Genomic DNA, 16,749 nt, shown 5'->3' on the forward strand with positions numbered 1-16,749 from the left:
CAATAGTTTACAAAACGAGCTTAGTGATACTAGGGCTAGTAGAATCAGGGAATGGGAACAGAAATTAGGGCTGTACAAATATTCATATTTGGATTCGATTTTGCCCCAAATACAGCCAAATTAGTGATTTAAATTCGAATACGAATAATCTGGGCCTCTACTATGCTAAATCCTACTGAAATAAACACTTGATCTTTGATTTCACGTTGCTTCTTTTATTATTTATGTTAAAGCTCAGTGCCCATTATTAACATTCTGTATTTGTATTCAGCCAAATATTAAAATCTGTTGTTCAGTACAGCTCTAACAGAAATAAAGAGCTTGGACTAGGACTGCACAATTCAACACAGCCTTAAATTTCCTCAGATATAAATTTCAGCTCAACAATGGAACCCATGCATAAGAGCTTTCAACTTCATTCATGCTCCCCTCCAACACTGGGTCCTACTTCTGACGCCTGCTGCAGCTCCATTGGGGCCTGATTTACTAAGGCTATTTTCCCACTCTTTGTCTATTGTTGTCACTGGTGTCAGCTAAATATGCTGTGATTGGCTGAAAGAGACCTGGAGGGGCATAATCGAAAGGGACATTCAAATAGTTTTGATTTGGACGTCCTCGCACATCCCGATCCTCTCCGGTGGTGGTCATTTCGGGCACCTTAGTCATAAGAAAAACAAGTCCAAGAGAAGGACGCCCATCACAAAATCTGAAGAAAAAAAAACGTCCAAGTGCTCGTCAGGGACGCCCTTTTTTTTTTTTTTTGGAGTGAAGAACGTCCAAGTGTTAGGCACTTGAAAGGACGTCCCTGACGAGCACTTGGATGTTTTTTTTTCTTCCGATTTTTGCGATGGGCATACTCCTCTGCATGGGTCCCGCTCACAGCAGCCCCAACAAGAGGTGCAGACCTCCCGTTAGGTTTTCCACAGTGCATGGGGTCGGAAAACGGCTGTGCATCTGCCTTGCAATACTAATTAGCTCATTATAATAACTTTTAGATCATTTTCATCTGGGGCGTAGGCAGACAACAGATTTTGGGTGGGCCTAGGCAAGAAGTGGGTGGGCACCAAGTGTTCTCCCCCCCCCCCCCCCCCCAAAAAAAAAAATCTCAGCTGGTGGGATAACACTTCTTTCCACCTTGGCAGTGGCGCTAAAAACTGAGAATGTGCAGGTGCCATTATCCTGGAGAGTAGAGTTTTCGTTACCATCAGCTGGTAGAGATTGGGATCCCCACCAGCTACCACTAAACATGTATTACTCTTGGGTGGGCCTGAGCCCTAAGTGTGTGGGCCCAGGCCCACCCAAGCCCACCTGTGGCTACGCCACTGATTTGCATTCCGTGGGAGAACCCTTGTGTGCATGTCTTGTTTTACTACTTGCTCGCTAGACTGGCTAGAACTGGTTTAAAAACCATGTTTATTTATTTGTGGCATTTATAACCCGCTCTTTCCCGCTCAATAGCAGGTTCAGTGCGGCTTACAGAGTATGGTACATAGTATCATAGAGATAATACAAAGTATGGTACAAAGTTACAAGGAGATAATACAAAGTATGGTACAAGGTATCATGGAGATAACATATTTATAAAGAGTGGGACAGTAGTGTGCGATGTGGGGAAGGATTGGAGCGTGGGCATCGTTTGTGGTGTGGGTTAGGTCCGAGACTTTGTAGGGTCGTCTGGGTAGGCTTGTTTGAATAGGTGAGTCTTCAGCAGCTTTCGGAAGGGTAGGTGTTCGCTGGTTTTTCGGATATGTCGAGGTAAGGCGTTCCAGAGTTGGCTGCCTATAACAGAGAAGTTGGATGCGTAGTAGGTTTTGTATTTGAGGCCTTTACAGTTGGGAAGATGGAGATTGAGGTATGTTCGAGAAGAGTTGGACCGGTTCCTGGCTGGAAGATCGATCAGGTTGGACATGTAGCTTGGGGCTTCGCCATTGAGAATCTTGTGAATCATAAAGTGGGCTCGTTAAGTTTAGTGCATCTGGCCCTGGGTCAGAGCAATGGTCCAACCAGCCCAGTATCCAGCTTCCAACAGTGGCCAATCCAGGTCACAAGTAACTGGCAGAAACCTAAATAGTAGCAACATTCCATAATACCAATCCTGATGCAAGCAGTGGCTTCTCCCATGTCTGTCTCAATAATAGACTATGGACTTTTCCTCCAGGAATTTGTCCAAATCTTTTTATAAACCCAGATACGCTAACTGCAGTTACCACATCCTCCGATGAGTTTCAAAGCTTAACTATTCTTTGAATGAAAAAATATTTCCTCCTATTTGTTTTACAAGTATTTCCATGTAATTTCATTGAGTATCCCCTAGTCCTTGTACTTTTTAAAAAAAGTGAAAAATCGATTCCCTTCTACCTGTTCTACACCACTCAGGATTTTGTAGACCTCAATCATATGTACTCTCAGACATTTTTACTGTCACATCTCTGGTCGTGACCACCCTCAGACTTACCTTATTTCTGGGGGTCAGCATCTGTGCTGGCTTCTGTCTGTTTCTGTGTTAATTTTGTCTCTGTCTCTGTGTGCTGATTACTGCACTAGACCTCACCTGTGTGGGCTATGCCTCTCTGTGGAGCCAGCATCTAAGATGGTGCCGCCTGTTCTGTTCCAGCTTCCAAGATGGCTCCTGCCTGTATTTCCTATGTATTCCAAGCCTCTCCTTGGTATGAGTGTGTTCCCTGCTCCTGTCCTGCAGTAGGTGACATCATCAGTGAGAGCCATTATAAGGAAGTGCTGTGCTTGCATTCAGGGCCTTTGCATTGTGTAATGCCAAAAGGTCATCAGCTTAGTGAGTGTACTGTTGTGCTGCCACTTAGCCTTGCTCTGGGGCTCTTGCCCATCTGCTTATTGTGGCTGTGGACTGCTAGTCCTTCTGTGTGGGCTCTTGCCCTTCTGCTTGTGTGTCTGTGGACTGCTAGTCCTTCTGGTGCTCCACTCTGTGTTTGGAGCCACTGAAGCTTCAGCCTTTGTGTGTTCCCTGTGTTGGGAGCTGCTGAGGCTTCAGCCTGAGTTTGATCCCTGTCTGTGTTTGAAGCTATTTAGCTTCCAGCGTTTGTTTGTTCCCTGTCGGTGGTTGTTAGATCCTGAAGCTTCAGCCATTGCCCTGACCTCTGCTAGTGCCTGGTTTATTCTCTGCTTGCTGCCTGCCTCTATTGCCTGAACCCAGATATTCTCTGCTTGCTGCCTGTCTCTGACTATTGCCTGAACCCAGACATTCTCTGCTTGCTGCCTGTCTCTGACTACAGCCTGAACCCTGATATTCTCTGCCTGCTGCCTGTCTCTGATGGTAGTCTGAACCCTCTGTGTGCTTCTACCTAGCTTGTACATTTATCCTGAATCCTGCTTCTGCCTAGCTAGTGTATATCCTTAGCATATATCCTTAATCCTGCTTCTGCCTAGCTAGGGTGTATCCCCGTTTCTGCCAAGCTTTTATGTGTTTCCTGACCCCTGCCTCTGCCAAGCCTGTACGTGCCTCCTAAACCTCTGCTTTGCCAAGCTTGTATTTAGATCCTAGCCCCTGCTCCTGCCAAGTCTTTGTGCACATCCTGTCTGCTCAGTCTGTCTTGTGTTTCTTGCTTAGTGGCTGCGTAGCAGCTTTCAGTCCCAGACTAGTTCTGTGCTAAGCCTCCCTCGTGTATCCTAGACCCAGGGTGGGTCCTCTGGGTCTTCAGTTCCTGCCCTGTCCTGCAAGTCCTGCCGGCCACCCGCACTTGGGAGCTCAACTCCTGAGGAACGGTGGTCAAGCGCAGGTGAAGCTGTTCCTGTTCTGCCTGTTCTAGTTGCCTGCCTCAGTTACTACTCCAGTCCAGAGCTCCAGTCCTGCTCTTCCTTGTATCCAGTTCCAGGGTGGTCTTGCCTGCCTCTGCCGCTCCTCAGCAGTGGCCCAAGGGCTCACGAATTCCAGTTCTGCCTCGAGAACCCGACATTTACAAGCTAAAGAGCCCTTAACTCTTTAGCTTTTCCTAATATGAGAGGAGTTCCATCCACGTTATCATTCTGGTTTCTCTTCTTTGAACCTTTTCTAATTCTGCTATGTCTTTTTTGAGATATGGCAACCAGAATTGAATGCAATACTCAAGGTGAGATCACACCATGGAGAGATACAGAGGCATTATAATATTTTTGACCTTATTTTGCATCCCATTCCTAATAATTTCTAGCATCCTGTTTGCTTTTTTGGTGGCCACCACACACTGGGCAGCAGATTTCAAGCGTATTGTCTATAACAACACCTAGATCTTTTTCTTGAATGCTGACTCCTAAGGTGGACCCTAGCATCAGATAACTATAATTCAGATTATTCTTCCCAATGTGCATAACTTTCCATTTGTCCACATTAAATTTCATCTGCTATTTGGATGCCCAGTCTTCCAATTTCCTAAGGTCTTCCTACAATTTTTCACAATTTGCATGTTTTTTGACAACTTTAAATAGTTTTGTATCATCTGCAAATTTAATCACCACACTCGTCATTCCAATTTCCAGATCATTTATAAATATGTTAAATAGCACTGGTCCCAATACAGATCTCCACTATTCACCCTCCTCCATTGAGAAGAATGGCCATTTAACCCTACCCTTTCTGTCCAATAACCAATTTCTAATCCACAAATGGACATTGCTTCCTATCCCATCATTTTTTAATTTTCTCAGGAGCTTTCTGAAAAGCGAAAATAGTTACCTGTAGCAGGTATTCTCCAAGGACAGCAGGCCAGTCATTCTCACATGTGCGTGATGTCAACCACATCACCCAGTATGGATCGATTTCACAGCATACATAGCTTTAAGAGCACAAGCCAGTGTCCGTACTGCACATGTGCGAGTGCCTTCCCACCCACCGCATCAGCAATACAAAAATTCCTCCAAAGGGAGGTGGGAGGGTATGTGAGAATAATTGGCCTGCTGTCCTCGAAGAATACCTACTACAGGGTAAGTATCTTCACTCTCGGAGGACAAGCAGTCTATGTCATACTCACATGTGGGAATCCCTAGCTACCAGGCTCACCGAAAACAGTAGGACAATTGGAACTCACAACAGCGAGTTCAAAATAGTAATTATCATGAAACTACATATATACTGCATATACTACATACATATATACGTAAATACTATATACATATATGCTCTCACCACTTTATAACTATAATAAACCACTGTAACTTTGCATAACTATAAATTGTAAACCACATTGAACTGAACAGAACAAAACAGGCTTAGGAGAGTGGAGTTGTTCTAGACCCCAAACAAACCCTGAAGAACTGTCTGTCCAAATTGACTATCATGGGTACCGTGCTCAAGGTAACAGTGAGATTTGAATGTGTGGACCAAAGACCATGTTGTAACCTTGCAAATCTCTTCTATAGAGGCTGATCTTATGTGGACTATTGATGCAACCATGGCTCTGACATTATGAGCCTTGACATGACCTACAAGAGTCAGCCCAATCTAGGTGTAACTGAATGAAATGCAATTTGCCAGCCAACTGGAGATTGTGTGTTTCCTCAATGGCGACCCCCATCCCGTTACGATCAAAAGAAACAAAAAGCTGGGTGGGCTGTCTGTAGGGCCTAGTTTGCTCCAAGTAAATGGCCAATGGTCACTTGCAGTCCAAGGTGTGCAGTGCACTTTGGCCAGGATGGGCATGAGGTTTGGAAAATAATGTTGGAAGAACGACAGACTGGTTCAGATGGAACTCTGACGCAATCTTATGCAAGAACTTGGCGTGAGTGTGGAGAATTGCTTTTTTATGATGAAATTTGGTGTAAGGTGGATCCTCTACTAGGGCCTGATGCTCGCTGATCCTGCGAGCTGAAGTAACAGACACAAAAAAACAAGACACTCCATGTCAAATACTTCAGGTGATGGGAATCAAGCAGCTCAAAAGGAGTTTTCATCAGCTGGGTGCGAATGACGCTGAGGTCCCATGACACAAGTGAAAGTTTAAAAGTACATAGAGTAAACCAGCACAAAAAATTCACAAAAGGGTCTCCAGAACTGGAATAATGGTACAATCTTTAATAAAATAGAGGCCCTTTTGTACTTTTTTTGTACAGATGGAGGTTTGACAGGGGACTTAATAGCAAACAATAGCGAACAACTAGAGGCTGTCCAGAGATGGGCTTACCTTCCACACGGTGATGGTAAGAACTAATTGCACTAAGGTAAACTATTACGGAGTTGGTTTTAACATCAGACTCGGAAAACTGTAAGCAAAGACAGTGTAGGGCAAGAAAGAGGTGTGAGGCCTTGACCTCACACCAGATAACAAACCTCCTCTATTTGAAAGAACAACATTTCTTAGTGGAACCTTTCCTGGAAGCCAGCAGGAAGCAAGTTCTAAGCTCTCAACATCCAAGCTGCAAGGACCAGGGACTGGAGGATGGGATGCAGAAGAGATCCCTCGTTCTGAATTATGAGGGTTTGAAAACAGTCCAATCTCCTAGGTTCTTCGGAAGATAACTCCAGAAGAAGAGAGAACTAGATCTGCCTGGACCAATAAGGGGCAATCAGGATCATGGTCCCGTGGACTTGCTTGAGTTTCAGCAAAATCGGAGGGATGGAAGGATACCCATACAAAAGACCGTTCCCCCAAAGAAGAAGGAAGATATCAGATGCTAATCTTTCATGTGCCTGAACCTGGAAAGTACTGAGGGACATTCTGATTGAATGGAGTAGCAAGCAAAGAGATCCACCGAGGGATTGCCCCATGCGTCAAAGATCTCACAGGCAACCCCCATGCTGAGTGACCACTAGTGCCTGCTCAGTTTGTCAGCTAAGGTGTTGAATTTGCCCGCCAGATATTGGCTCTGAGAACTATCCTGTTCTGGATGGCCCACTGCCACACCCCGACAGTTTCCTGCAACAGAGTGTATCATCTGGTACCCCCCTCCCCGCTTATTGGTGTAATACATTGCAACCTGATTGTCCGTTTGAATAATATGGTTGGACATCCAATCTCAAAGTTTTTAGTGTGTTCCAGATTGCACATAGCTCCAGAAGGTTGATTTGAAGATTCATCTCCTGAGCTGACCAAGCCACACAGAGTGTGAAGCCCATCCAATCGAGTTCCCCACCCCAGGCGGGATACATCCTTGTCAACACATTCTGGGGCCAAGGAATTTGGAAAAGAAGACCCACAATCAAACTGGATCACATCGTCCACCAAATGAGAGACAGAACCCACTCAGCTGTAAACCACATGACATCTGCTAGGTTCCCAAAGGCCTGACACCAATGAGAAGCTAGGGGTCAACTGGGCAGTTCTCATTTGAAGATGTGTCAAGGGAATGACATGCACAGGGGAGGCCATGTGGCCTAGTAACCTCAACATCTGCCGAGCTGTGACCTTCTAGCTGTCTCAATCTTGAGTGTGATTAGAGCATCCATCCTTGGCATAAGAAAGGCTCATACATGCTGTGCGCATCTAGCAGGGCTCCAATAATTCCAATTGTTGAAATGGGAACAAATGGGATGGGGTAGTTCGAAATGAATCCTTGTAGCTCTAGCACACAAATAGTTCAGGCAATTGTCCAGGTAGCGAACACATGGAACTCCCAGTCTGCACAGTGACGTCGCAACTACTGTTAGACACTTGGTGAAAACTCTGGGAGCTGACGCAAGGCCAAATTGCAACATGCAGTACTGAAAATGACCTGTTCCCACCCAAAATCTGAGATACTTACTGTGGCCTGGAAGTATCAGGATGTGAGTATAGGCATCCTTTAAGTCCAGAGAGATCATAGCCAATCTCTTTCCTGAATCATTGAGAGAAGGGTGCCCAGGGAAACTATCCTGAACTTCTCTTTGACTAGGAATTTGTTCAGTGCCCTTAGGCCTTGGAACGGATGCATCCCCCTGTTTTTACTCAGCACAAGGAAGTACCTGGAATAGAATCCCTTCCCTTTTACCCCTGCTGGAACAGGCTTGACCGTGTGGGCCTTTAGAAGGGTGGAGAGTTCCTCTGCAAGTGCCTGCTTTTGCCGAGAGCTGAAACAAGATGCTCTCGGAGGGTAATTTTGTGGTCTTCTTCACAATTAAAGAAGCATTCAGGATTACTCCATTGCCAGCTAATTTACCACCACCACTGCCTCAGAGAATGAAACATCAGAGGAATACATGGATCACAGAAGGCTCTGGTAGACTAAGATATGTGACACAGAAACACTCGCCCTTCCAAGCTTTGCCCTGTCAAATTCTTTTGCAGCATTGCATCATTATGATGGTGGAAAAAGAAGTACTGTGGTAGAACCAGAGGCAATGAAAGTAGCACAACCCAAGAAACATTCCCCAAATAATGACAGAATGGTGAAAAGCAGAAAATTCTTACTGCTCAGACATCATTATGAGGCATTAACTTAGGAACATAGTTCAGGGGTTCCAACCTAGTGAAATGTCTTCCAGGATCTTCAGCTACAAGATGTACAGACTCCCAGGTCCACCCCGATCTTCCCAGGGCCCTCGCTCCAAGTGCCCTGGGTTTCCAAGTGCTTTTTGGCTAGGATCAAGCGACCCTCAGGGGGAGGAATGCTGGCTTCAGCCTAACCCCTGGTAAGCCTTTCCTCAGCTGAGAGGTGCCCAGCTCTACCACCGGCTGCCTTTCAGGTGCTGTAGAGGACTTACAGCTCATCTGCATATCCTTTCAGCCTTCTCCGGGGTGACTCCCAGGTCCACTCCGATCCACTCAGGGCCTCCGCTCTAGGTGCCACGTGCAGTTTTTTCTTTACATCTATTTTTCTCCCAGTTACTACTTATGGCTCCAGTACACTTTTTCTTCTTGGCACTGTCCCTTAAACCACTGTACACTGCAGGAACACATTGTCCACCCACTGTATTCATCATCTCACCATCTCTTTTTTCCTCTTCCTTTTTCTCAGCTCTCAACCTTAAACATTTCCTTCCTTCTATTCATCCATCTCCTTTCTATCTGAGTACATCTCGCCTTCGTCGCTGTCGTCGTACCTCTCCTACACTTCTCCGTACTCTCTTACTCCTTCTCCTGCTCTCCGCTGGGGACATTAATCCCAATCCTGGTCCTCCACATCAGCTCTCATCCTATTTGTGCAGGTCACACCGTGATATCTCCAATCTAATTTCTGTTCCTCTCCTCCCCCCTCCTTCCCTGCCTTTCTCTTGCGCTCTGTGGAATGCCCGCTCTGTCTGTAACAAACTGTCCTACATCCAAGACCTCTTTATCTCTCGTACTCTCCATCTGCTTGCCCTAACTGAAACCTGGCTTTACCCTGAAGACTCTGCTTCAGTTGTGGCCCTATGCCATGGAGATTATCTTTTCTCCCATACTCCTCACCCAGTTGGCCGCGGAGGTGGTGTTGAGCTACTACTTTCACCCTCTTGTAGATTTCAACCTCTTCTTCTACCTCAGTCTCACTGTTTTTCTTCCTTCGAAGTCCACTCCATCCGTCTATTTGCTCCTCTGCCTCTCCGAGTAGCAGTCATTTATCGACTCCCAGATAAGTCCCTTTCTTCCGTTCTCACTGACTTTGATACTTGGCTTTCCTTCTTTCTTGAACCTTCATCTCCTTCCCTCATTCTTGGGGATTTTAACATTCATGCTAATGATCCCTCTGACTCTTATGCTTCGCAGTTTCTTGCTTTAACATCATCTTTCAATCTTCAACTGTGCTCCCCTGCCCCCACTCACCAGAACAGCCACTGTCTTGATCTTATCCCTCTCCTCAAACTGCTCACTCTCCAGTTTCTGTGCCTCAACTCTTCCCCTCTCTGACCATCATCTGATAACTTTCACACTTAAACACCCTCCTCCCCAGTCCCGTCCAATCTTAACCAATACATTTAGGAATCTCCAGGCTATTGACCCTTCTACTCTGTCCTCCAATGTTTCAAATCTCTTCTCTACCACTATATTATCCAAGTCTGTCAATGAGGCTGTCTCTTCCTATAATACTATTCTCTCCTCTGCTCTGGATACTCTCGCTCCTCTCATTCCCCGTTCTGCAAAACGTATCAAACCCCAGCCTTGGCTGACCTCTAGAATCCGCTACCTACGTTCCTGTGCCCGCTCTGCCGAATCCCTTTGGCTGAAATCCCGTGCCCATGCTGACTTCATACATTTCAAATTCTTGCTGACCTCCTTCCAGTCTGCTCTTTTACTTGCCAAACAGGACTATTACATCCAGTTGACTAATTCTCTTGGCTCAAACCCTCGTCGTCTCTTTGCCATACTGAACTCTCTCCTCAAAGTGCCTTCACCTCCAACCCCCCCCCCCCCCCTTCACTTCCCCCCCAGACTCTGGCTGAGTTCTTTCATAATAAGGTTCACAAAATTAAATTTAAATTCTCAACCAGGTTACCTCCACCTCTCCTTCCCTTAGTCCATTCTCTCAACCCTCCAACTCCTTTTCTGAAATCACTGAAGAGGAAACTACACATCTTATTTCCTCCTCGAAACTAACTATCTGTTCCTCTGATCCTATTCCCACCCATCTACTTAACACTACCTCTCCTACTGTCATATCCTCAATCTTTTACTGTCCACTGCAACTGTTCCTGATGCCGTAGTCGCACCACTCATTAAGAAACCTTCATTGGGCCCTACCTGTCCTTCCAACTATTGCCCCATCTCCCTCCTCCCTTTCCTATCCAAGATACTTGAACGTGCTATTCACTGCCATTGCCTTGACTTTCTTTCATCTCAAGCTATTCTTGATCCACTTCAATCTGGCTTTCGCCCCCTTCATTCAACTGAAACAACGCTTGCTAAAGTCTCCAATGATCTGTTCATGGCCAGATCCAAAGGTCTCTATTCTATCCTCATCCTTCTCGATCTATCTGCTGCTTTTGACACTGTTGATCATAGCCTACTCCTTGATACGCTGTCCTCACTTGGATTTCAGGGCTCTGTTCTTTCCTGGTTTTCTTCTTATCTCTCCCAGCGTACCTTTAGAGTATACTCTAGTGGATCCTCTTCTACTTCTATCCCACTGTCAGTTGGTGTACCTCAGAGATCTGTCCTGGGACCTCTTCTTTTCTCCATCTATATTTCTTCCCTTGGTACTCTGATCTCATCCCATGGTTTTCAGTATCATCTTTATGCTGATGACTCCCAGATCTACCTCTCCACACCAGAAATCTCAGCCGAAATCCAGGCCAGAGTATCAGCCTGCCTGTCTGACATTGCTGCCTGGATGTTTCAGCGCCATCTGAAACTAAACATGACCAAGACTGAGCTTCTTATCTTTCCCCCTAAACCAACCTCTCCTCCTCCCCCATTCTCTATTTCTGTGGATAACACTCCCATCCTTCCTGTCTCCATCAGCTCGTAACCTTGGGGGTCATCTTCGACTCCTCCCTCTCCTTCTCTGCACATATTCAACAGACTGCTAAAACCTGTCGTTTCTTTCTCTATAATATTAGCAAAATTCACTCTTTCCTTTCTGAGCACACTACCAGAACCCTCATCCACACTCTTATCACCTCTCGCTTAGACTATTGCAACTTGCTTCTCACAGGTCTTCCACTTAGCCATCTCTCTCCTCTTCAATCTGTTCAAAATTCTGCTGCACGTCTAATATTCCGCAGGTGTCGTTATGCTCACATTAGCCCTCTCCTCAAGTCACTTCACTGGCTTCCTATCCATTTCCACATACAGTTCAAACTCCTCTTATTGACCTATAAGTGCATTCACTCTGCAGCTCCTCAGTACCTCTCCACTCTCATCTCTCCCTACATTCCTCCCCCGGAACTCCATTCACTGGGTAAATCTCTCTTATCTTCACCCTTCTCCTCCACTGCTAACTCCAGACTCTGTTCCTTTTATCTTGCTGCACTTAATGCCTGGCCGTCTTCAAATCTAAGCTAAAAGCTCACCTTTTTGATGCTGCTTTTAACTCCTAACTCTTGTTCACTTGTTCAAAACCCTTATTTTATCATCCTGATTTTAATATTCCCTTATCTCTTGTTTGTCCTGTTTGTCTGTCCTAATTAGATTGTAAGCTCTGTCAAACAGGGACTGTCTCTTCATGTTCAAGTGTACAGCGTACGTCTAGTAGTGCTATAGAAATGATAAGTAGCAGTAGTAGAAATCACAAACGCAGAAGGAGATACTAAAACATCTTGCCCTGCCTGAGAGCCTTTCATTAAAATATGCCTTAAACTCTGGTGAAAATGATATCCCTACTCCTAGGGAGCCCTTTACCATTCCAAGAGATACAGAAGTTTATAAAGTATGTGTAGACAGAGTAGACCTATTTACTTATTTAAATAGAATCTAAACAGGTTACAATAAAACGTACATAAAAAAAATCAACAAAAATCTAACAGAGACAATGAAGTTATCAAATACAATCTACAGACATATCATGAATCAACAGACTCATCTTAATCAGATGTTATCACAATCAAACAAATGCTTTCTGACACAGATATGCCTTTAATAATTTCCTAAAAGGAACAAAGTCATCTGCCTAAGTTCCAACGGAAACCTATGCCAAAGAGTAAGACCAGCAATACAAAACAACCGTGCCCGATCTTCTTCTAAGCAGACCTAATGGAAAGATGAATTATCAAATAAACATTTCTCCTGGGATCTCAAAGTTTTGTGAGCTGATATATCTTTAAACAAGAAACAATAATCAAGGGTGCATCATTAGTTCAAGCTTTTATCACTTACATTGGAACTGACTGAAGCTACCGACATATGCAGATTTAAAACAGCCACTGATCCAGCACTTTGTGCCTGAAGTGCATGGTAGACAACAGAGACTGACCTTCTCAGGTAACCATCAACTGTTCATGCTCCTGCCTCAAAGTTAGCATAACCAGCGTGTCTGGCCTAGAGAGAGCAGAGGAGCTACAAGCACTGCACTGTCCCACTGAGCCATGCCAGGCTCCACAGCAAGATAAGTGATTCACTCTCTCTGCTGGAACCTCCATTAAAAATGTATATATTACTGCCAACAAAACTCAATCCAGCCCTGTCACTCACCGTTAATGAAACAGGAGGTGAAGTAAATAACCACACAAGTGCACCATTCCAGACACTGTACTGAGAAAACAAAGTGCCCAAGCGCCCTCAAAGCAGTGGCACAATAACAGAGCCAGTCACTCTCAGAATAATTTTACCCAGCCGACCTGCTTGAATGCAAGTATGTATATAGACATGTATGTATGTATAGTGAAGATACTTACCTGTAGCAGGTATTCTCCGAGGGCAGCAAGCTGATTGTTCTCACATTTGGCTCGACGTCCGCGGCAGCCCAGGAATCGGCAAAAAATTTGCAAGCAAAATAACAAAGTCTTAAGAGAATTCCATCGCGCGGGCAGCGCAAACCATGCATGTGCAAGCGTGCCTCTTCAGTTTAATCAAAAAGCATATAAACAAGAAAACAACAATAACAACAACTCCAAAGGGGAGGAGGGTGGGTTTGTGAGAACAATCAGCCTGCTGACCTCGGAGAATACCTGCTACAGGTAAGTTATCTTCGCTTTCTCCGAAGACAAGCAGGCTACTTGTTTTCACATGTGAGGTATCCCTAGCAACCAGGCTCACTCAAAACAATAAACATTGGTCAATTGGGCCTCGCAATGGCGAGAACATAACATAGATTGACCTGAAACCAAAATCAACTAACAGAGTGTAGCCTGGAACAGAATCAAAATGGGTCTAGGGGGGTGGAGTTGGATTCTAAACCCCGAACAGATTCTGCAGCATTGCCTGCCCAAACCGAATGTCGCGTAAGGTATCCTGCTGAAGGCAGTAGTGAGATGTGAATGTGTGGACTGATGACCACATTGCAGCTTTGCAAATCTCTTCAATGGAGGCCAACTAAGTGGGCCACTGATGCAGCCATGGCTCTAACATTATGAGCCGTGACATGACCCTGTAGAGTCAGCCCAGCCTGGGCATAAGTGAAGGAAATGCAATCTGCTAGCCAATTGGAGATTGTGCGTTTTCCAATGGCAACTGTTGGGATCGAAAGAAACAACTGGGCAGACTGTCTGAAGGGCTGTGTCCGCTCCACGTAAAAAGCCAATGCTCTCTTGCAGTCCAAGGTATGCAAACTGCTTTTGCCAGGGCGGGTATGAGGATGGGGAAAAAATGTTGGCAAGACAATTGACTGGTTAAGATGGAACTCAGACACCACCTTAGACAGGAACTTAGGGTGCGTGCAGAGGACTACTCTATTATGATGGAACTTCATATAACATGCATGCACCACCAAGGCCTGAGACACCACCTTAGGCAGGAAATTAGGGTGCGTGCGGAGGACTTCTCTATTAGGATGAAACTTGATATAACGTGAATGCACCATCAAGGCCTGAAGCTCATTGACCCTACGAGCTGAAGTAACAGCCACCAAGAAAATGACCTTCCAGGTCAAGTACTTCAGATGGCACAAATTCAGTGCCTCAAAAGGAGCTTTCATCAGCTGGGTGAGTACGACGTTGAGATCCCATGACACTGGTGGATGTTTAACTGGGTGCTTTGACAAAAGCAAACCTCTCATGAAGCGAACAACTAAAGGCTGTCCAGAGATAGGCTTATCTTCTACACAGCAATAAGCACTAATCGCACAAAGGTGAACTCTTACGGAGTTGGTCTTGAGACCAGACTCTGACAAGTGTAGAAGGTATTCAAGCAGGGTCTGTGTAGGACAAGAAAAGGGATCTAGGGCCTTGCTGTCACACCAGACGGCAAACCTCCTCCATTTGTTCAGGGCCCTTAGGTCTAGGATGGGACGTATCCCCCCTGTTTCCTTTTGCACAAGGAAGTACCTGAAATAGAATCCCAGCCCTTCTTCTCCTGGTGGAATGGGTTCGACCGCACTGGCCTTAAGAAGGGCGGAGAGTTCCTCTGCAAGTACCTGCCTGTGCTGGGAGCTGTAAGAATGAGCTCCTGGTGGGCAATTTGGAGGTTTGGATTCCAGATTGAGGGTGTATCCTAACCGGACTATTTGAAGAACCCACCGGTCAGAGGTTATGAGATGCCAACTTTGGTGAAAAAACATCAACCTCCTCTACCGGCAAGTCGTCCGTTACGGACACTTTTAGTGAGGCTATGCTGAACTGGAGCCAGTCAAAAGCCTGTCCCTTGCTTTACCTGGGGAGTAGAATGGGCCTTAGTCGCACGCTGTTGACGAGAACGAGTGCGCTGGGGTTGAGCCTGGGCAGGCTGCTGAGAAGCAGGAGTGTACCTACGCCTAGAGTAGGTATAAGGGGCATGCCTCCTCCCTCCAAAAAACGTCCTAGATGAGGAGGCAGTAGCAGAAGGCGCCCGGTGGGAGAGAGAATTCATAGCATCATTATGCTTCTTGATGTCTTTTTTCATGTATGGTGTACAGCGCTGCGTATGCCTTGTAGCGCTATAGAAGTGTTAAGTAGTAGATTTGATCAACGATCCTCTAATTTATCTCCAAAAAGATTGTCCCCCCGGCAAGGAACATCCGCCATCTGCTGCTGGACAGAACTTGCGACACGCCTTCTGCTGTCTGACCACCTGGCGAAAAGGCTCGGCCAGCTCTGTATGGAGTGTCCCAACCAAGCTGGACAATTGACTATCAAGTCCCACAAGTGGACGCTCGTGAAGAGCTGGTATGACTGCATCTTGGCAGTGAGCATTGCAGCCTGATACGTCTTCCTCCCAAAAGAGTCAAGAGTTCTAGCTTCTCTGCCTGGGGGGCGCCGAAGCATAGTCTATAGTACTCCTAGCTCTCTTGAGAGCGGAATCAACAACCATGGAATTGTGGGGTAATTGGGACCTCATCAATCCAGGTTCATCGTGGATCCGGTATTGGGACTCAGATTTCTTGGGAACCACAGGGCCAGACAGAGGGGCTGACCAGTTTCAAATAAGGACTTCCTTCAGTACCTTATGCAGAGGGACTGTCACAACCTCTTTAGATGGAGAATAATCCAGGACATCGAGCATCTCGGTCCTGGGCTCATCCTCAACCTCCACAGGGAAGGGAATAGCCGTAGCCATTTCCCAGACAAAACAGGAAAAAGACAGACTCTCGGATGGAGATTGACCCTTCCCCTCCGCTGGAAAGAAGACTAAGGGAATCCCAAAGGACTCATCAGAAGAAAAGTACCTGGGATCTTCCTCTGATTCCCACGAGCGCTCCTGCTCAGTGTCGGATACAACCTGTGTCAAGGTACTTTGACACTGGACCTGCCTCGACGCCGAGGAACGATGTCCTCTGTGGAGATGTCGAGAAGTCGACGCCCGATCCGACTGCGGAGTAGCTCCCTCCACCGATGTCGAAAGGGAGCAGGCAGCACCACAGTCGGAGACCTCACCACAGGAGAAGGACCAGACACCGCTGCAGCAGATGGCACAGAAGGCACAAGCACCCCCAACACCGAAGCTGAATGTCACAGTAAGCCTTCCAGAAGTTCTGGAAACAAGGCCCGGATACGCTCGTCGAGAGCCGCCATCGGAGAAAGCTGTGGGGCTGGTGGACCAGGCAGTGTCGGAAGCTGTGGAGGCTCGGGAGCAGATACCAGGCTGCCAAGAGACCGACACATTGGAACCTCCTATACTGAGAGGGAACGGTCCTCTCAGCACCGACGCTTCTTGGGTGCCGACTTTCTCGACACCCTGGGGCTCCCGATACCGTGCATCAAAGAAGAACAATGACGGTGGCTTCTTAGCCTTCGCTCGACGCCCATGATCGAGACTCCTCAGTACCGATGAGAACATGGAATCCTCACGTCTCCTCGGGGCCGGGGCCTGCATAACAGGAGGCCTCGAGGCAGGTGGAGACCCA

The 16,749-nt window shown here is 46.3% G+C and overlaps 1 protein-coding gene across 5 annotated transcripts in view; it reads right to left on the reverse strand.

The window, feature by feature from the left end:
- The window catches only part of CCDC61 (coiled-coil domain containing 61), a 647,013-nt gene that overhangs the window by 449,792 nt on the left and 180,472 nt on the right, over positions 1 to 16,749 (reverse strand). The gene's annotated exons all lie outside the window — the stretch shown is intronic.

This window comes from Microcaecilia unicolor, chromosome 11 (assembly GCF_901765095.1).
Source record: "Microcaecilia unicolor chromosome 11, aMicUni1.1, whole genome shotgun sequence".
In the NCBI taxonomy this organism is placed as follows: domain Eukaryota; kingdom Metazoa; phylum Chordata; class Amphibia; order Gymnophiona; family Siphonopidae; genus Microcaecilia; species Microcaecilia unicolor.